General features: G+C 44.7%; 1 protein-coding gene and 1 pseudogene across 1 annotated transcript in view; both read right to left on the bottom strand.

Annotated features, from left to right (window-relative positions):
- Tsbp1 (testis expressed basic protein 1) overlaps window positions 1–10863 on the bottom strand; it is a 62323-nt gene extending 51460 nt beyond the window's left edge. The window contains exon 1 of the mRNA XM_085832748.1: window positions 10807–10863. The gene's annotated coding sequence lies outside the window, so the exon portion shown is untranslated. The remainder of the gene's footprint in view (window positions 1–10806) is intronic.
- Window positions 10864–16356: 5493 nt separating this feature from the next.
- LOC110312168 (non-histone chromosomal protein HMG-14 pseudogene) lies at window positions 16357–16644 on the bottom strand (annotated as a pseudogene).
- Window positions 16645–21439: the final 4795 nt, after the last annotated feature.

Below are 21439 nucleotides of genomic sequence, written 5' to 3' on the forward strand. Positions count from 1 at the left end.
ATGCTCAGTTTCTGAATCTTTGAGTGTCTCCCTTATGTGGTTTTTGAAGACCACAGAGACCTTCATCTGTTCTTCTAGGGGAGCCATTGAAATCAGCAACAGTTCAGGGTGTAAGTGTTTTTCTTGAATGGGAGGCTATCCTGGGACTTGGAAGCCCAGGAACCACACAGTTCTGCAAGAAAAGTTGTCCTAATAGAAGGGCATCCTGAGACACAGAGACCAGGATCTACACAGCTCTGCGAGGAAGCCTCCTCAGCAGAGGCATTGACGCTCCCAGGGGAGGGTCTCCCCAGCTGAGCTCAGGAGCCTCAGCCCTGCTCCTTCTCTTCTCTCTTCATTGCTTCCTTTCTTCTTGGCTTCAGTTCTGATGAGAGAGTCACACCAGGCAATAAATCTCATAAAGAGATTTATTGGAGGGTCCAGGGTGTGGAAGGACAAATTCAAGGATGACCGTCCTCTGTTCCTGGGAGCAGGGAACTGAACAAACAGCAAGGCTTATATAGGATTTCTGAGGGGTGGAGCTCTCAGGGCAGAGACTTCCAGGTTGAGGATTGGTGGGATTTCAAGTCCTGAGCTTGCTGGGAGGTGGGGTGGACTCAGGGATTGGTGGGGTTTTGTGGGGAGCTTGGGGCAAGTTTGGCCATATCTCTGAGGATATAAATTTGGTGTTACAAGTCTCTGGCTCTGTAGCTAGGGATCAGTAATCCCAGTAATCCTGTAATTACAACTGGTTAAAAGTCTAGAAATCTTTTGTATTTGTTGTTGGATAAGATTAGATAAGAAGTTTATAAGGCAGGCTATAATTTGCAGGATTAAGAAAAGGAGGAGAAGGGTGAAGAAGGGTAGTATCTAATTCTATACAGGACTGTGAATGATTCACTGGCCAGATACATGGAATGGTTTCTTATGATTTTTTGGAAATCTGTTTGGAGTGTTACATCTTATCTTTTACTATACTCAGTTGGGTAACATAAGGGCAACACTTCTCCCCAAGGAAGAGACAGAGATCACCTCTATCTGTTATTAGTAAATCTAGCTGATATGCAGAGGTTAAGTTCTGGAAAAAAAAAAGGATGGTGGGATCAATATCACCTAAAGGGGTGTGTTATTAGGGATAAGAGGACCTTTGAGGAGCTTTGGACCACTTCTTTTTACCCTATCTATCTATAGGGTTGAGAGTGGAATGTGTACCCTCTATAGTTTGAGTGTGCCTTAATGGGCGACTGTGGTAAATGCTAGTCAGGTTTACCATCTCCCATCTGGGATAACATGGATCCTTAATTAGAATATAAAAGATTTTTTGATCATTTGTTTGTACAGCGACAGAAGTTGTCATCATTGAAAATTGAGGATGCTAATTTCAGCTGGAGACAAGATCACAGAGGCCCAGAAGGGCTTAAGGAAGCTGTGGGCTTATTAGGCAGCTCCTAGGAAACAGGAAGGGCCCTAGTAGAGGGAGAGGAGCAAATTCTTTAGTAACTTGAGAGTTGCCCTCTGAGGCTCTGGAGATCAAAGTAAGCTCCAGGAGCCAGAAAAAGCCATCTCTTTACTGAGTAGGCAAGGAGAGACAAATAGTTAGAGAAGGTTGGGGGGAAAAGCTGCTGGAGAGGCAGACTCTAGAATTTGGAGCCAAATATGAAAGTAGCAGGAGCCAGCAGAAGCAAATGATCTGTTTATACTTTAAGAGAGTCACGTCAGTAACTTGAGTCAGTTTGTAATGATGAGAAATGGACATCGCTGAAAGGTAAGTGTAGCATCCTCTACAAATGTTACCTGAAGAGAGAACTTTTGAAGGGGCAGTATTTGGAGACTCTTGTATTTCAGAAAGTGGGATAGGTAGTGAAGAGATAAGACAGTAATGGGTGACTTAACTTCTGAAGTTCAGGTGTAGCCAGAGCTGGCAGACAAGGTATCCATCCATGTATAGCATTGTTTAATATTTTCAGGTATAAAGGGAAGTTCCAGGTGTTGACCTAAGACTCCAAGAGCCTATCCCTCCATTTCAGTGACATGAAGAAACAAGTTAAGTCTGAAAGATGTACAGCTGGAGCCTGGAGGAGGGTCTGTTGATGTCTATGAAAGGGCTTGGTAATGGGTACAAGTGGGAATTCATGGGAGGGGACATGGGCTGCCTCATATAAGAGTGAGAAGAGAGAAAGAGGGAACCCAAGAGTGTAAGAAGCAAGCTATCTCCAGGAGTGATAGAATTTTGTCCTTGGTGGTAGGGACTCTGGGTAACCAAATTAGATGTTTCCTATTTAGGGTAATGGCTTTGTAAGAGTTATATCTAGTCCCAGATAAGTAAGCTGAGGGGTGGAGAAGTGGACTTTAGAGAGTGAGACCCTATGTCCCTGGCTGGGCAGAGAGGTATGTTTCCCTGGCTGATTTGCAGGGATGGACTATGAAGGAGAAGGTCATCTATGTATTAGATTTAGGAAGTGACAAAGAAAGTAGGTCAGAGATAAGAACCTGACCAAATAAATATGGGCTTTCCCAGAGGCCCCAGTGTAGAACGATCTTAGTGAGTTGGGTAGAAATGTGCCTGTCTGGGTCAGTCCAGGTAAAGGCAAAGATGTTTCCTCATTGGAGGTCCAGAGGAATAGAAAAGGTATACTTGAGGTTTAGGACAGAGAAATGGGAGGTCTATGAGGGGATGATGAAGAGGAGAGTAGAATGGTTAGATATTAAGGAGTGCAGGGGAATTACTACTGAATTTGCAAGCCAGAGATCTTGAACCAAGTAATAGGTTCCATTATTTTTGTTTTGTTTTTTAAACTTCCAATATATGATATTAAAGGGGAATGAAGTCTGGGCCGGTGCCCTGCGCAGACTTTGGGCACCAACTCTGCAGCCAGTCCCAGAGCACCCAGAAGAAGATCCACTCCCAGGGGGTCTAACACACCCAGGATCATAGGTTCAGAGGTGAGGAGGACACAACATCTGCCCCAACACTAGGAGTAACTGGGATCAGCAGGATCCAGGCTCCCAAGAACTCCACCCAACCAGTGGCACAGGTTCCTTCCATCTGAGCCAGTGCCCTGAGCAGAACTTGGGCACAAACTCTGCAGCCAGTCCCACAACATCCAGAAGAAGCTCCACACCCAGTCCCTCTAACATGCCCAGGACCACAGGATCCTTGGATCCCAGGTGCTTGGTCACACCAGGATCTCAGGGTTCTAGAGGCAGCTTGACTCCCAGGAGCTCTGACACACCCAGGATCTCAGGATCAAAGGATCACAGACACAGCTGAACTTTGAGGAGTTCTGACACAACCAGGATCACAGAAAGGACAGGCTCTAGTCAGATATAACAAGGGCAGGTAGCACTAGAGATAATCAGATGGCAGGAGGCAAGCATAAGAACATAAGCAACAGAAACCAAAGCTACTTGGCATCATCAGAACCCAATTCTCCCAACATAGTAAGTCCTGAATACACCATCACACCAGAAAAGAAAGATTAATATCTAAAATCACTTTTCATGATGATGAAAGAGGACTTCCCTTTATACCTGAAAATATTAAACAATGAGGACATAAATAACTCCCTTAAAGAAATATAGGAGAACACAGGTAAACAGCTCAAAGCCCTTAAAGGGGAAACACAAACAGGTGAAGGAAATGAACAAAACCATCCAAGATCTAAAAATGGAAATAGAATAATAATGATAAAGAAATCACAATAGGAGACAACCCTGGAGTTAGAAAACCTAGGAAAGAGATCAGGAGTCATAGATGCAAGCATCACCAACAGAATACAAGAGATAGAAGAGAGAATCTCAGGTGCAGAAGATACCATAGAAAACTTTGACACAACAGTCAAAGAAAATGCAAAAAGCAAAAAGCTCCTAACCCAAAATATCCAGGAAATCAGGACACAATGAGAAGACAAAACCTAAGGATAATAGGTGTAGAAGAGAGCAAAGATTCCCAAATTAAAGGGCCAGTCAATATCTTCAACAAAATTATAGAAAAAACTTTCCTAACCTAAACAAAGAGATGCTCGTGAACATACAAGAAGCCTACAGAACTCAAAATAGACTGGACCAGAAAAAAAAAATTCCTCCCATCACATAATAATCAAAATACCAAACGCACTAAACAAAGAATATTAAAAGCAGTAAGGGAGAAGGGTCAAGTAACATATAAAGGCAGACCTATCAGAATTACACCAGAGACTATGAAAGCTAGAAGATCCTGGGCAGATGTCATACAGACCCTAAGAAAACACAAATGCCAGCCCAATTACCGTAAATAACAAGAAAACAAGATATTCTGAGACAAAACCAAATTTACACAATATCTTTCCATAAATCCAGCCCTACAAAAGCTAATAGATGGAAAACATCAACACAAGGAGGGAAACTACACCCTAGGAAAATCAAGAAAAAAAATCTTTCAACAAATCCAAAAGAAGTTGGCACACAACATAATTTCACCTCTAACAACAAAAATAACAGGAAGTAACAATCACTTTTCCTAAATATCTCTTAATATCAATGGACTCAATCCCCCCCCCCAAAAAAAAAAGACATAGACTAACAGACTGGATACATAAACAGGACCCAGCATTTTGCTGCATACAGGAAATGCACCTCAGTGACAAAGACAGACACTACATCAGAGTATAAGGTTGGAAAACAATTTTCCAAGCAAAAGGTCCAAAGAAACAAGCTGTAGTGGCCATTCTAATATCGAATAAAATCAACTTTCAACCAAAAGTTATCAAAAAAAGATAAGGAAGGACACTTCATAATGGTCAAAGGAAAAACCTACCAAGAGGAACTCTCAATTCTGAACATCTATGCTCCAAATGCAAGGGCACCCACATTCATAAAAGAAACTTTACTAAAGCTCAAAGCACACATTGCACCCCACACAATAATAGTGGGAAACTTCAACACCCCACTCTCAGCAATGGACAGATCATGGAAACAGAAGCTAAACAGAGACAGTGAAACTAACAGAAGTTATGAACCAAATGTATCTAACAGATATTTATAGAACATTTCATCCTAAAGCAAAGAATATAATTTCTCAGTACCTCACGGTACCTTCTCAAAAATTGACCATATAGGGGCTGGAGAGATGGCTCAGTGGTTAAGAGCACCGACTGCTCTTTCGAAGGTCCTGAGTTCAAATCCCAGCAACCACATGGTGGCTAACAACCATCTGTAATGAGATCTGACGCCCTCTTCTGGTGCATCTGGAGACAGCTACAGTGTACTTAGATATAATAATAAATAAATCTTAAAAAAAAAAAGACCATATAATTGGTCACAAAACAGGCCTCAACAAATACAAGAAGATTGAAATAGTCCCATGTATCCTATCAGATCACCACGGACTAAGGCTGGTCTTAAATACCAACAAAAACAACAGAAAGCACATATATACATGGAAGCTGAACAACGGTCTACTTGGTCAAGGAAGAAATAAAGAAACAAATTAAAGGCTTTTTAGAATTTAGTGAAAATGAAGACATATCATACCAGAACTTATGGGACACAATAAAAGCAGTGTTAAAAGGAAAACTCATAGCTCTAAGTGCCTCCATAAAGAAACTGGAGAGAGCATACACTAGCAGCTTGACAGCACACCTGAAAGCACTAGAACAAAAAGAAGCAAATGCACCCAAGAGGAGTAGACAGCAGGAAACAAACTCAGGGCTGAAATGAACCAAATAGAAACAAAAAGAACTATACAAAGAATCAACAAAACCAGGAGCCGGTTCTTTGAGAAAATCAACAAGATAGATAGATAAACCCTTAGCCAGACTAACCAGAGGATACAGAGACGGTATCCAAGTTAATAAAATCAGAAATGAAAAGGGAGCCATAACAATGAAATATATCTTAAAAATAATTGTTTGTTGAATATTGACAGTTGAAAATATTAAAATCATGTTCTACAAACAACAACAAAAGGGGGGCATGAAGTAGGACACAGGGGATTCTTTTCTAAGTTGTCAGAGTTAAGAGGCTCAAGTCCTTACCCTACAACTATGGAGGGGAAGTGGGTATTGAGCTTGGGTTATATATTCGGTGGGGTTTTATAATTGAATGGTGGAGGTGTGATGTTTGTCTACATAGGGTTTTGGGGTGCCACATAACTGAGGATCTACCTGAGGTAAGGGAAAAGGTGTGCCAGAGTGTGGCTTGGAAGAGGAGGGGAACAACTGGCAAGCCTTGGGTCAAGAGGATGTAGGGAGCAAAAAGCAAAGAATCTCCCATTTTGGCTAGGAGGTCCCTTCCCAGTAAGGGGATGGGACAAGTTGGTATCACTAGGAAGGAATGGTTAAGGGGGATACCCTTAAATATACAGCTAAGTGGTGGGGTCTGGTAAGCCTGGTAAGGCTGCCCACTTACTGCAACAATAGAGGCACAGAGAGGAGAGGTAGATCCGCAGAGGTTTGTCAGGACTGAAAATGTGGCTCCAGGGTTCAGAAGGAAGGATATTTAGTACCCTGATACTGTGATAGTTTCCCAAGGCTCTGTGGAGAGTCTCTGGGGGCTGCTTGGCAGGAATATGACATTGGCCAAAGACAAGAAAATGGACTTCAGGCAAGAATCTGACTTTAGGCCGTGACAAGGAAGTAAGTTCAGGCAAGAATCTAACTTTAGGCTATAACAGGGAACTAGATGCAGGCAGGAATTTTAATCTTAGGGTGGAACAAAAGAAGTAGGCTTCAGGCAAGAATCAGATTTTGGGCTTGGACAAGGAAGTGGGCTCAGGTATTTTGGTCATTCTGACAAGCCCTTGGAAACAACAGTCTCCGGAGTAATCATTTTTTTTTTGCAAAATAATCACTTTTCTTATTCCCTTGCTAGTTCCTTATTGTACTGCTCTCCCTTAATACTTGCATGTAATTAAAATAGTATAAAAGCAGATTGGGAAAGATTAAACCTGCCCTCCGTCTCAGAACTGGCTGGGGTCATGCTACAATGTTGTCTAATTGTTGTTGTTGTTGTTTTCTCTTTAATCCTCACTCTTGCACTGGAAAACCTATTGACTGACTGAGCAGGCTTGGTCAAGGCTCCCTGTCAGAGATGGCAGTGGTCAGGCCAAGGGAGCCTTGACCCCAATTGTCCATGGCCAGACTAAGGAGACTGGCTGAAAGTTGAACAGGGTTTGATGGATCCGTGCCATGAGGGGCTCAATGTCCTTTTAATGGCACCTTAGTCTAGGTGGATTATAAGATTTGGACAGGCCTGAGCTCAGTGACCCTCTTGACCAGGCATGTAGAGGTTCTCAGGCTGTGGGAGCCTAGAGATCCTGGTATTTTACTTTGGCCACATGAGAGGCCTTAGCGGTCATTGGGTATTATTGTTTTGGAGTTTTTTCATCTCTCCCATGGTACACCTTGAAGGCCATGGGTAAGATTTCCACCTGAGGAATCAGGGGTCCTTTCTAAGACATTCAAGTTTGGTCCTAATATTAGGGGAACTCTGGGAAAAGAAGTAGCTCATAGGAGTTGTTTTCTACCTGGGGTCTTGGGATCCAGATTAGTACATTTTAGGAGGGCCTTTGTAAGGCAGCCTAGGAATTGTGATGAATTTTCATATTTATCTTGCATGAGCTTTTGGAATTTTTCATAATTTACAGCCTTAAGGGCAGCTTTGTGGAGACTGGCCAGGAAGCAAGGTGTAAATTGATTCCTTGTTAGAATGTCCCCTGGGGTATTGTGATTCCATCTAGGGTCCTGATCTTGGACCACCTGAGTTCTGACTGGGAGGGCAGTCTGTCACTGGGGGAAAGAGAAACCAGGGAGGCTGAATAGAAAGGGGTGTTACTCTGGGTTGTGGCTTGTTGGTGTGACTGAACATAATGGAAGAATTGTCTGGTTCATGCCTCACAGGTAGGAAGAGCTGTTTTTTCCTTGATTTGTGCTATTTGATCATGTTTTAACCAGCATGGGAGTGAGGGTATATGACAAAGTCCATCCTTTCAAACCCTAGCAAAGACAGCTGTCAGGCATGTGACTGCCTCCATCCTGATGGAGGGATAGTGGCTGAGATGGCAACTAGCCACATGTTTTCTATGTATAGATTTAACTGTCTCCCTGGTGTCACAAGTTTCCAGCTAACCCCTTTGTTAGAGACTTTATAGCATTGTAATCATATACCTTAGCAAGTGTAGAGAATTAAACCAAAACCTAAAGAGTAGAGATGAGCAGCAGTGGTCTGTGATTACTTTGTCCCTTTATTTTCTCTCTTCTTTCTCTGTTCCATAGTCAGGTGACTCACCTGATATAGGACAGAGATTTTGAAGGAAACCTTTAGACAAGCATGCTTGGGTCTAGAGGAGGGGGAGCCATATCCAACTCCAGAGCCAGATTTTAATTGAAGTGGGACACCATACAACATTCTAATGCCACTTATACCTAAAGACACCTGGATTCCTGTAAAACAGAAGCCAGTAAGAAGACTTGGAGGTAGGGGAATTGTGAGCCCGACTATAGACAGAGCACACTGTAGGAGGGAGCTGAGAGATTCACCAGCCAGCCAGGAGTGTGTGCTAGAAGTGAGCCTGCTGCAGCTGTCCTACCTCCTTTGCTTTCTTCCATTCCTAGTAGGTTGGGCTTCTGACTTCCATTTTGCAACAAACTTACAGAGTCATCAACCTTAACTTAGAGAACAGCACATTTACACATAGGGTTGGGAAGAGACAAACAAGGTTTGGAGAAAAGAGAAATAGGGAATGGGGAATCTCTTTCCATATCCCTGATTGCTTGTAGTATCAGTAAACATCTCAATATTGGATCAAGGATGCCATTAGGTGGCCATTTATATTAATTCTCTAAGGAATATTGAGGCCAATTTTGAATGGAGAGGCAAATAAATTTAGGGTCCTTCAGGTTGGGTTTTAGGTATACAGGTTGGTGGTTTCTAAAAGACATCCCAAAGCAATGTGAGAGTAGGAAATATACCATTCCCATAGCTGAGAAAGGGGAAATGGAATGTCCCTGCAGCCTGTAGTCATGGGCATCCCCTGACTCAGGGAGAACAAATTGAGGACCAAGTCATTCAGTGGGTCAGTGGGTCATCACTACAACTCAGTGGGGTCATCTTAGACTGGCTAAGCCAAAGAGACTTGGTGCCTGGTATCAGGACTTTTGTAGAAGCCAGAAGGTGAGAACAAGAACCAAGCTCTCATAGAGGGTCTTATCCATAGGAAAAGTTTGGGAATGTTGTTGCAAAAGGACCTAGAGAAGTTGTGGAACTTATAATTAGCTTGAAGTGAGAGTGGTAAAATGGGGCAGGAAGGGTTGCGATGGCCCAATAGGACCTAAAGAAGGTGCAGGGTTGCAGCTCTGAGGGTGGTGGGATAGAGTCAGGACAGGAAGGGTTGCAGTAGCCCTCAAAAACTGCACTGAAAACCACCAGGGCCTAGAGGAGCTGTGGGATAGGCAGCTCTGAAGGGAAGGTGAGCAAGGGCAGGTAGGGGCACCATGGCCCAGGAGACCTAAGGGAACTGCAGAATAGCAGCTTCAATGGTGGGAGAATGGGGGCAGGTGAAGAGTGCTAGCTGTAGCTTTAAAGACCACAGCTGGAGGTACCTCCACCTCCAAGAGTACTAATGGGGTGCCAGACACCCAACAGTCACATCCTCGGACTCAGGGAAGCATTTACACCCACCAGAAGGGGAAGCTTACCTAATTGTCACTGGTGGATGGGGTGTCAAGTGAGCAGTGAGCCAGAAGGTGAGACTGCTGCAGGCCAACTGGAGATAGGGGATAGGGTCCTAGTGCGGCTCAGACCCCAGAATTAGGGGGAGCACAGGCACCAGGAGAGCCTATCCAAGTCACAGCACTAAAATGTAAGTGTTTCTGTTCGGATGGGAGGGTATTTTGGAAGCCCAAGAACCTTACAGCTCTACTGGAAATGGTATCTCTGAGACAGGAGACCACAGGAACCACACAGCTCTGCGAGGAAGCCTCCTCAGCAGAGGCATTGCAGCTCCCAGGGGAGGGTCTCCCCAGCTGAGCTGAGGAGCTCAGGAGCCTCAGCTCCACTCCTTCTCTTCACTTTTTCTCTTCATTGTTTCTTTTCTTCTTGGCTTCTTTTGAGGCAAGTGGAAGGCATATGGGTGTGGAGGAACAAAACCAGGGATGGCTGCCTTCTGCTCCTGGGAGAGGACAGCAGGGAACTGGACGAAAGGGCAGTGCTTATATAGGATTTCTGAGGGAGCAGTGTTTTTCGGGGCAGAGATTTCCAGAGTGAGGATTGGTGGGATTTTAAGTCTTGAATTTGGGGGAGCTCAGCAATTGGTCGGTTTTCTTGCTTAGGGATTGGTGGGTTTTTTTGTGGGAAGCTCAGGGATTGGTGGCTTTTTTTTTTCATCCCCCCCTTTCCCTGCATCAGACCCATGGGTTAGGGTAGGAAGTCCTTCCTGGCAGCAGCCAGCCTTCGCCATCTTTTGCTGAGGCACCATCTCTGTGGGGAGGCTAGGGGAGACTGGAGAGGAGGCGCTGCTGCCATGGTGGATAGCTCCTGCGGCGGTATTTCACAAAGGCTGTAGGCTGAGGCCGGGACAGGGGATCCACCACGACAGACAGCTCCCGTGACGGCTGCAGGCTGAGCGGCCGCGGTGAGGCCGTTTTAACAGGAGCCGCCATTTTGGACAGCTCCTGTGGGACGCTTCACCGCGGTGGCGTCGGCTGCGGCGGCAAGGACAGGCCTGCGGCCGCTTCGAGCGCTTTTGTGGCGCGGCAGCTTTTGTGGGGGCTGCCGCGCTGCTCAGGGACTGTACGGGGGCGAGGAGTGAGCTGGACACGACGCCTGAGGCAGGACTACACCATCACTAACCTTCTCTTTCCTTCGGGCTTGTTAGAATCCCCCTAACTGAAGGAGTGCGGATTCCCTGGTCCAATCAAGAGGCCGAGCTTAGCTACGTCATCAGTTACCAGGGCTGGCTGCTCCTGGAGGCGTCCACAGCGCCACAGCCTTCTCTAGCTCTAGGATATGAGTCGCCTGAAGTGGGTGCACTAAATCACTTTTGACATCTACACTATTAAGCTGAAGTGCAGTAAGCGCCAGGCTAAAGGTGCCTGGCTACACAGTCGTCTTCCTTCACCTCCTTTGCTCTCGCACAGCTTCAAATACAACATTTGTCCCAACAGCTTTATGTAGGAAAAGTGAATGCCCCCCCCCCCCCCCACACACACACAGTCCTCAAACTGCTGAGTGAATGACTGACCATCACAGAGCTGGCCCAACTCCGCGGCCTGGTTGAAATGTTTCAGCTGCAACTGGATCCAGCACTAAAATAGTAAATAAAAAAGAAATTGCTGGTTTCAAAGAGGCCCCTCATATTGAATTTCTAACTAGCAACTGATGATGCTGTTCATATCTGATGCTGATTGGTCCTCAGCACTGACCTTATCCAATCCAGCAGCAAGGCTGTGAATCTCCTGGTTCTTATGGCCTGGGGCATAGATGGAGTGAGGAGCTAGTTGCCAAGGTGTGAGACCACTATCTCTCCTGCAGCGGGATGTGACTGTGGCTCCCCAGAGGCCCCTGTTTGGCCGCTGTGATCGTGATGCTGATGATGCTGAGCCCTTCTGTGGCTTTGGTCAGGGACCCCCAGTGTAAGTGCACACCTCAGGTTCTGAGCTGCTGGGTATGGGGGGAGGAAGGAGTTAACTTCCTCACTGTCCAGGCCAAGTCCCTTGTTACTATGGATGTTTTCTGTGACCATGCACAGTCCTCACATGAAATCCAAACTATGTCCCCAAACAGAAGCCTGGATGTTTGTGCTCTAAGAGCTGTGTGAGAGGCCCCTGTGTATCAGCCATTGCTTTTCACGTTTCCTCCAGTAACATCTCTAGCCTTGTGTCATCTTCCATTAGGGCCCGGAGGGGACTGATAAATCATGATATTAAATTAACTTCTCACACAGGGGTTGTCTGTATTGAGCTATGCCAGGCAAAGAGGTCTCTGTATAAAAATAGAACTTCATATGTGTATTTCTATTCTATTTTGTATATTCTGTTTTATTAAAAAAAAGTTAAGTAAAATATTGGTCTAATCAGAAGATTTCTATGAAGGTGTCATAGAGTCAAGGGATAGCAGGGAGATCCATGTGCACCCTCTGCAGGCTGTGCAGCTGCTGCTTGGCCACCTATGAGGCTGAACCCAGGGCTTCCTCGTTCTCTCTCCCTGACCCCAGTGCTTGCCAGCCTGTTACCATGTGGAACCTCTGCTGGGTGGTGGCTAGTGTTTCCCCTTGTCCTTGAGAGCACACAGCAGCTAAGACTGAGGAAATAGCCTTCGAGACGATGGGCATCTGTGGGCTGTTCTGAAGAACTCGAGGCTCCTTCTGAGACCCCTGAGTGGGTTAGAGCCCATTTGGTGTTTGTGATTTGAACATGTCTGCATTTTATTTTTCTTCCATATTATCTGGCCTGCGTCCATGAAAGACACCTGACTTCTCTTTGCAGGATATGAGCCCCTTCCTAGTTTTATGATTCACATATACATCACACATAGAAAAATCAAAGTTTGTGCTATGCACACGGGGGATAAAATATGGGATTATTCACCAATCAAAGAAATCACATGATGGGACTCATGGCTCTAGCTGCGTATGTAACAGAGGATTGCCTAGTTGGCCATCAATGGGAGGAGAGGCCCTTGGTCTTGTGAAGGTTCTATGCCCCAGTATAGTGGAATGCCAGGGCCAGGAAGCAGGAGTGGGTGGGTTGGGGAGCAGGGGGAGGGGATGGGATAGGAGGTTTTTGGAGAGGAAACTAGAAAAGGGGATAACATTTGAAATGTAAATAAAGAAAATATCTAATTAAAATTTAAAAAAAAGATGGGGTTATGTTAAAACTCTGAAAGCTGTGACCCCCAAATGCTGAAACTGTGGGCAAATTCTCTGATCCCTCTCTGCTTTGGCTGAAATGTAAAATGTGGAAGAGATGATCTTTTTCATATAGCTGTGTGAGGACTGGGAGAGATGGCCATGTAAAGCAGTAAGGCTGTAGGCTGAGGCAGGAAAGAAGGTGTAGCTACTGTGGACAGCCCCTGAAGCTGCTGCCCCACTGTGTGCTGCCCCACTGTATGCTTCCTTTCTGTAAGCTGTGTAGCTGCGAATTTACAACACAGCTTTGGTTTTCAGTGAGTCACATGCGTGTACCAGCCCAGGAGCTCTTTGGGTTCTCAAATGAAATACACACACACACACACACACACAAACACACACGCACACACACACACGCACATGCACACGTCAGTTAATTTTTGACATGCCATGACTAGCTCAAAGGCTGGGCACTCCTAAATCTTCTCTTGCTACCCCAGGCCCAGTGGGGAAATGACCAGTGGCCACTTTCCTTAATCTTACATGGCTGGTTGGCTTTCTCTCCTGCAGCTCTTACATCTTATCCTTCTCCCCTGAGTCATGGCGATCCTCTGTCTTCCTTTCTCCCAGTCCCTAGCCTGTGCAAATCTAAAGGTCTTGCCTCAGTCTCCCTGCACAGTCATTGGCTGTTGGCTCTTTCTTGATCAGAAACCAACTGGGGACAAGGACCTTCAGCATTTGAATATGCAGCTTCGCGATTTGGAGGCTGGATAAAATCAAAGCATTGGAACCGAGCCCCAACAAAGCTGTTATCTCTGTTATCAAAGGACACACGGGGGCTTCCAAACTGCCTCATCTCATTGCCACCTCCCACAGACCTGGCTTCTGCCTTCCCATCTGCTTCTTTCACATAGACCATTCTTATGGCTTCTGAAACTGTCGTTTTCCTTCCACTTTTGCCTTTTATAAAAACCAAGCCCATTCTCCTCACTATCGTCTGTGTTGTCTCAAACACAGAGATGAGTACTTTGGTCTCTGAAACAATCAGTGATCTCTCTCTTAAAGTCATGAGTAGTGGTGACTGCCTCAAGTATTTCTCATAAAAAAAAAAATGGCCCAAACTTCATCCTTCTGTGCATTTGTGAGGTTGATAATGTCTGGTGCTTGCCTTTATCTGAGTTGCTTTTCACAAATCTCTGGTACATTTTCTGAGTTAGGTTAAATATAAAAAAATGAAAAGATGTCCATCTGATGTGTCTTCCTCTATTGAGACTAGAGCAGCTCATGTGACTGACTGACCCACCAGATCCTGGAGACACACCCCTACCTTTCCCTGGGGTCACATTTGACATCTGATTTAAAAATGGTCTGGTGAATTCTCTGCATCTGTAATTCATATGAGAACGTGGGTCAGTAAGCTAAGGTGGGTATGGAGTTGATGACCGATCACTCAGAAGTCTTTAATCTGAGGGAACAAAACTTGATTCTCTGGGGCTGGTGAAAAACACTTGGTGATTGAAGCAAACTCTAAGCTTCAACAGCTTTACATATATACATACATACACACACACACGCATATACACACATATACATATAGACACATACACACATATATACATACACACATATATACATATACACACACATACACACACATATACATATACACACATATACATATACACACATACATCCATCCACACACACACACATATACATATACACACATACATCCATACACACACACATATACATATCCACACATATACACAAACACACATACATATATACACATACACATATAGACACCTACATGTATACATACACATACATATATATATATATATACACATACATACACATATATAAATATACACATATACATGTACACACATATATGCATATGTACATATGGATGAAACAAAGCTCCAACAACTTTCTTTTTTCTCCCACAACTTGTATAACCCAGCAAAGTCTTTCAAGCAGTACAAAAAATACAATGTGGTGACATTCTATTTTTCTTGAAATGAATGATTACACTAAGTATACTTTTAAAAAAAAGTCATGTTCCCCAATACCCTCACATGATCTTGTGTATTATGAGTGAAAAACAAATTATTCCCAAGAACCCACGTACATTTGTAACCAAGCAACATGTTGTAGATTAACAAAGTGTAAGCAAGCAAGGTAATTTTCTCTGTCAGTTTTTCTTACTGGCAGGCTGCAATTTGTGGTTACAAAAAAGGATCAGTTATTTTATTATTTATCTTAAACAATCATAAAAATCTTAAAGGAATCACAAATCTAAACTGTTATGTAAAAAACAACCAGTCACTTCTATTTAAATCTTCAGGGTTCACATCTGCTCATTAATAATTTTCAAGTCATATCAGGAAGCCAAGGGCAAAAATGGGTACAAGAAATTAATCTTCACTTTTGATCACCAGTCCAGCTTTAGCAAGAAAGACACATCAGCTAGTAGTAGCCAGGCTGCCATTGTTCTTGTTCCCTAGCCAAAAAAAATTCCCTCACTCAGTTATCAAGAGTGTGCCTTTCTGAAATTTAAATTAGTTCCCAAGATTTCTATGTCAAAGCTAGGAGCAAAAACATCTTAACCAAACTTTATTGACAATCTACATCTCCAAATTCTTTCTAAGGGTGGTGGTCATTACTAAAGTTCTTTCTGAGAGGGGAGGTTGAATCATTAATCTGCTCTAGCAGCAATGGTTGGAAAAGACCAATCATTAATAATGATTTCTTTTCTTTTACTCTTTCACAACAGATTTTATTGGTTGAGGAGCAGAGTACACAGACATTCCAATTCTTATCATATGTACCCCCCAAAAACCTTATACTGTGTTCATGTACCCAAACTCTGAGGAGTCCCATCATGTTCATGTACACAAATGAACTTATTCCAGTGATGTTCCAGCCTCAAACTTGGCAAGTTTCCCTAAGACCTCTCATAACAACCAAATGTTCATAATCCTCAGCTCCACCAACTCACAGTTTTATGCCACACAGAGAACATACTCAAAATTTCCATCTTTCACAGCACATTATCACAACTGTTAGGAAAATGGACTGCCACGACCACAGACATCACAGTTCTGACAGGGCAAGGACCAAAGACTGGCTTTCTTATAAAATGGTTCTACAAGAAACACAGGACCAGATATAACTGAAAATATTCCAGACACAAATGCACCACCGAGACTCCAAATTGCCATTTAGTGTGCTTTGTATTGTAGGATATAAAACTAGCCCCCTCCACGGAATGTTATGGTGACCCCCGAGGCAGTCACAGCCTCTCCTGATTCAGTATCCTGCTATTTTCTGGTTGTACCAAAAAATAAACAACCAGCAAATGATTTAACCTCTTAAAAAAAAAATTTACTCTTAAAAAAAAAAAAAGGAATGAGGTGGGATTCCCTCACCTTTAAAAAATGTTTCTAGAGCTATTAAAAAACTCGCATTTACAAAATAGTTGCTAAAAATATTCCTCTGGACTGTACAAGAAGGGAGGCGGGACCACTGACAGGCGTCATGGATGCTTAGTCAGACTTGGCTTCTTTCTCTTCTTCCGAGGCTGGACTCTGGTTTTCCGTCTCTCCATCTTCTAAGGGCAGATCTGTGGTTTGCTGGTCAGCCGCTTCAGCCTGTTGTTTGCCCTCCGCTCCCCTCTTCCCTTTTATCTGCACTTTTTTTGTCTGATGCTTTATCCTTTCCAGCGGCCCTTTTCCGGCTTGGCAGGGGCCGGCTTGGCCAACAGGCTCGAGGAGCGGCGCTTGGGCTCCGCCTTCACCGCTCCATCCGCGCGCGCTAACCTTCCTCTTGGGCATCGTGGCGGCGCGGGGTGGGAGACGCGTGCGTCACCGGATCTTTCACTGAGGAGCCGTACTGCCTAGCCGCTACCACAAGAACTGCTGCGACGCCATTAATAATGATTATTATAAGTACTAATAACACGGCCCAGTGAGAGGCTGGAAACCCTTTCTCATGCAACATGTAGATCAGGAGGGATGTGGTGACCTCGAAGGCAGGAAGCACAGCGGTGCTCCACAACAGCATCAAGTTCTCAGGACTCTAGTCCTCCAGGCTCCTTCCCTCCGAGGCACACCCATCATGGCTGTGCTAACCTGTGGGCCACATTCCATGGGTTCTAAAGCTCTTCTGCTGATTCTCTTGCTTGACCCCCAACATCTCTCACTGTTGCCCCCAGACCCTGTGGTCTGTTGTTCATGAACTCAGTGTTGGCAAGAGGTGTTACCTCAGCTGAGAGGTGTCCCCCTCCCATGACATTTCTGCCACGATGAGGTTAAAGAAATGGGTGGGGCAGATACTGAAGGGAGGACTGCCTGCCTCTCCTGGGAATAGGGGCTATTTCCCAGAGTTCCTCGATCTCTTCACTATTTTTCACCATTGTCAATGTCCGGCCTGGGCCGGGGTGAGTGTCCCTCTGCTTCATGGGTTGTGGTGACATCAGAGAGGACTGGGTCAAATGTGTGTCTGGTTTAGTTTGGGCAGCTGAAGAGGAACTCTGGGACTCAGACATATTGTTACCAGAGAAGAAGATAAGTCCCGTTCTTACAGCATGGTTTTGGAACAACTTAAATCTGAGTGTCGTTTCTATAACAGGACTCAGCGAGTGTGGTGTTTTTCAGACACTTGTGCAACCTGAAGGAGTTGCTTTGACAGCGATATGGGTGAGTACCTCCAGGTGACTGAGCTGGGGTGGCTGGAAGCCAAGTACAGGAACAACTGGAAGGAACTCCTGGAGCACAATTGGGCTGTGGTAAATACATACTGCAGACACAGCTCTGGGGTCCTGGAGAACTTCACTGTGAAGTGGAGAGGTGAGACAGGCCAGCAGTGGGGATGGTGGGAGGATGGAAGGAAGGTGAGGGGTTTCTGTGAGGGAGCATTAGAGGGATTGTGTGCAAGTGTGGGTGGGTGTGTGAGCATGTGTGTGCATGTGTGTGTGTCCACCTGTGTGGCTGTGTGTGCTTGTGTGTGTGTGTGTGTATGGGCTAGTTTTGTGTATCAACTTGACACAAGCTGGAGTTATCACAGAGAAAGGAGCCTCCCTTGAGGAAATGCCTCCATGAGATCCAGCTGTAAGGCATTTTCTCAATTAGTGATCAAGGGTGGGAAGGCCCTTTGTGGGTGGTGCCATCCCTGGGCTTACAGTCCTGGGCTCTATAAGAAAGCAAGCTGAGCAAGGCAGGGGAAGCAAGCCAGTAAGTAACATCCATCCCTCCATGGCCTCTGCATCAGCTCCTGCCTCCAGGTTCCTGCCCTGTGTTGAGTTCCTGTCCTGACTTGCTTTGGTGATGAAGAACAATATGAAACTGTAAGCTGAATAAACCCTTTCCTCCCCAACTTGCTTCTTGGTCATGATGTCTTCTGCAGGAACACAAACCCTGACTAAGACAGTGTGTGTGTGTGTGTGTGTGTGTGTGTGTGTGTGTGTGTGCTTGCTCCTGTACCCATGAAGGTCAGAGGATAAGCTTCAGGAGTCTGTCCCCACCTTCTACCATGTGAGTGAGCCCTAAGGATCTAACTTAGGGGTGGGATAAGAGTTAGCGCAAACACTATCCAGCCATCCTGAGAAGGGTCCATTTTCAATCCCACAAGGTCATTTGTATTATCTTTAGAGTTAATATCCTACCTCTTATGTGCCTGGCTATTTGTTAAAATACATGACTTTAAATTAAAAAATTGTTTTATGCATACAAGTGTTTTGTACATCTGTGTGCCATATTTGTGCCTGTGATGCCCACAGAAGTCAGAATCGGGCGTGAGCTCCTTTGAAAGATTACAGATGGTCGTGGATCACCATGTGGGCACTGAGTTCTGGGTCTACCGGAAGAGCAGCCAGTGGTCATAACCACTGAACCATCTCTCCATCCCCACTAAATATATAAGCCATTATAAGCCATGGTAAAGGAGGGAAGCAAGATCCTTCTGGAAGCCTGAATTGTGAGGGTGGGGAAAACCAACTTCAGATGTGCAGGACACATACCACCCAGGGAAACAGGAGCTGCAAGGGGAGAAACTCGGGTAACATGGTGTCCAAAGCTAAAGTCCACTATGGATGAAGGAAGAAATAGAGTATGGGACAGTAGTCAGTGGATCGGGGACTCTTCACTTCTGCATCTCTCCTGCCTTGTGGTCTCTTCCTGGCTGAACCAACATCTCAGGAAGGAGTCGGTTTCAGGGAATTCCCGGCTATGTTCTGATCTATGTCAGCAGAGATTGCAATGGCTTCGGTGTGGTGGTTTGGCCCAGGGAGTGGCACTGTTTGGAGGTGTGGCCCTGTTGGAGTAGGTGTGTCACTGTAGGTGTGGGCTTTAAGACCCTCATCTGAACTCCCTGGAAGCCAGTCTTCTCTCCTAGTGGCCTTCAGTTGAAGATGTAGAACTCTTAGCTCCTCCTGCACCATGCCTGTCCAGACTCTGCCATGCTCCTGCCTTGATGATAATGGACTGAACATCTGAACCTGTAAGCCAGCCCCAATTAAACATTGTCCTTATAAGAGTTGCCTTGGTCATGGTGCCTGTTCACAGCAGTAAAACCCTAAATAAGAAATTTGGGTTTTCAGCATAAATCCTAGGGAGGAGTCTCCACATCTGGGACAGCATTTAGCACTGGGCTAAAAGGTGTCTTAAGACTCACAAACTGGCCCTATGCTCCTGGGTGTTATAGCAAAGTAGGATGGGAAATGACCCTGCAAGCTGGGGCCGCTCTGGACTCTGCACAAAACGGGCCACAAAATCTCTATAGCAAATTTCACTGGCTTACTCAAGCCTCTCTTAGGAAACCTCAGCTCACAAATGGCTGGTCGGAGTTTGCTGTCCGAATGCTTACTGTAGCCAGCAGTCACTTCAGTATACCATTACGTAAAACATACCAAAGCAACACAAAGTCTATAAAACAAATTAGTTTGTTCCAGTTGAATTTTATTCTTATTGTGTTTTAATAGCAGCTTACATCGTTTGAAAATACATATTTTCCGAACTATAGAGTACAATGCGAAAATTTGGGGCTGGAGAGAGAGAGCTCAGCAGATAAGAGCACTGGCTGCCCTTCCAGAGGAATACCTTCAAGGCAGCTCACAACCATCCGCAACTCCAGTTCTGGGGAATCTGATGCCCTCTTCTGGCCTCCACAGGCATGGCACATACATGGCTCGTAGAATACATGTAGGCAAAATAGCTATACACATAAAGCAAATAGAGTTTTTTGTTTGTTTAAAGATACAAAACTTTAAAATGATAAGTAGAATAGGAAAGTATTTCAACTATGTCTCGGCTTCCTGGGCATATCCACGGCATGTTTGGCAATGGTGTAAATCAACTTCTGCAGAGTTCTAAGAGATTATATTAGAGTGTGTCATGGTTTGATTCCATTCATGGGAACAGGCAGTTTGAGTTTCAAATACCTTAATGGTTCTCCTTATCTCTGGGTTCCAGGAGACAGTCAAGCAACTGAACCTGAAAGGGGCTTCTGGGAGCCCCCTTTTTAGTGGGTCCATGAGGGTGTATGAGGAAACAGAGTGGGTCTGTGGAGTGGAGCTGGGGGTGAGCTGAGACACCTGGGCTGGCAGGTAGAGGTGCTGGGGATCCCTTCATTGTCTGCGGCATGACCCCACCTGTGTCTGAAGCAAACTGTATGTCGGTCACTGGCTGAGAATATGGGTGAAGCACTAATTTGTTTTCTCCTGTTCTCAGCAGTTTAACTACCATCTCATTAAGGTTTCATTTATTGAAGTTAATTTGGATTTTTAAAAAAACCGAATCACATCTGCTGTAGCGTTTTCAACATTCAGTCACTTCCATGACTTCTACACTCTTGTGATTTATCCTCTTCTTCTCCATCTGAACTACATTTCCCAGCTCATTTCTTTAGTGTTAGGCACTATAAATTTTATCTTATTAAACTTTGTTTTGGAGTCAAGTTTAGATATTTTATCAAAGTCCCCATGCCTTTGGACCCAGTGTCCAATGAGCATTCAAGACGTTCTGGCTGTTGCAGTAGGAAGAACGTACAATTAAGAGGGAGGCCCTGTTTCCTCTGGGTTTTTCTTATTAACAACATATGTAGTTTTGAGTGGAGTAAAAGGAAACAAGCCCCCCTTCCCTCTGCTGACATATTCAAAGTTCTCATTTTTACTATTAATTTTTATTTTAAATTATGTGTTTGTGTGTTGGGGAGAAGCATATGTGCATGTGAGTGCAGTTGTCTGTGGAGGCCAGAACAGTGTCAGATGTCCTAGAGCTGGAGTTACAGGCAGGAGTTATCTCAGGTCCTCTGCAGGAACAGCACATGCCCGTGACCACCAAGCCTTCTTCCCAGCCCCCATTTCCCTCATCAACAGCCTTGGCTATACATTAGATTCCTCCACCTTCTGCAAGAGAAATACCTCAGTATTTTTCACTCATTCAGATGCCCAGGATGTGCATGGCACAGCTTCACCATGTTTGTTGGAAGAGGATTTTAACGGTTATTTTCTACTTAAATCACCACTTCATTTAAGATTTACTTAGGTTGTTATGGAGTATATCTGAAAGATCATTTTTGATATTTTAATACATTGCTACTTTTGTTTGAGAATCATGAGGTTTGCTTTATTTT

Source organism: Mus caroli, unplaced genomic scaffold (assembly GCF_978045245.1).
Source record: "Mus caroli unplaced genomic scaffold, Mus_caroli_1 scaffold_18, whole genome shotgun sequence".
In the NCBI taxonomy this organism is placed as follows: domain Eukaryota; kingdom Metazoa; phylum Chordata; class Mammalia; order Rodentia; family Muridae; genus Mus; species Mus caroli.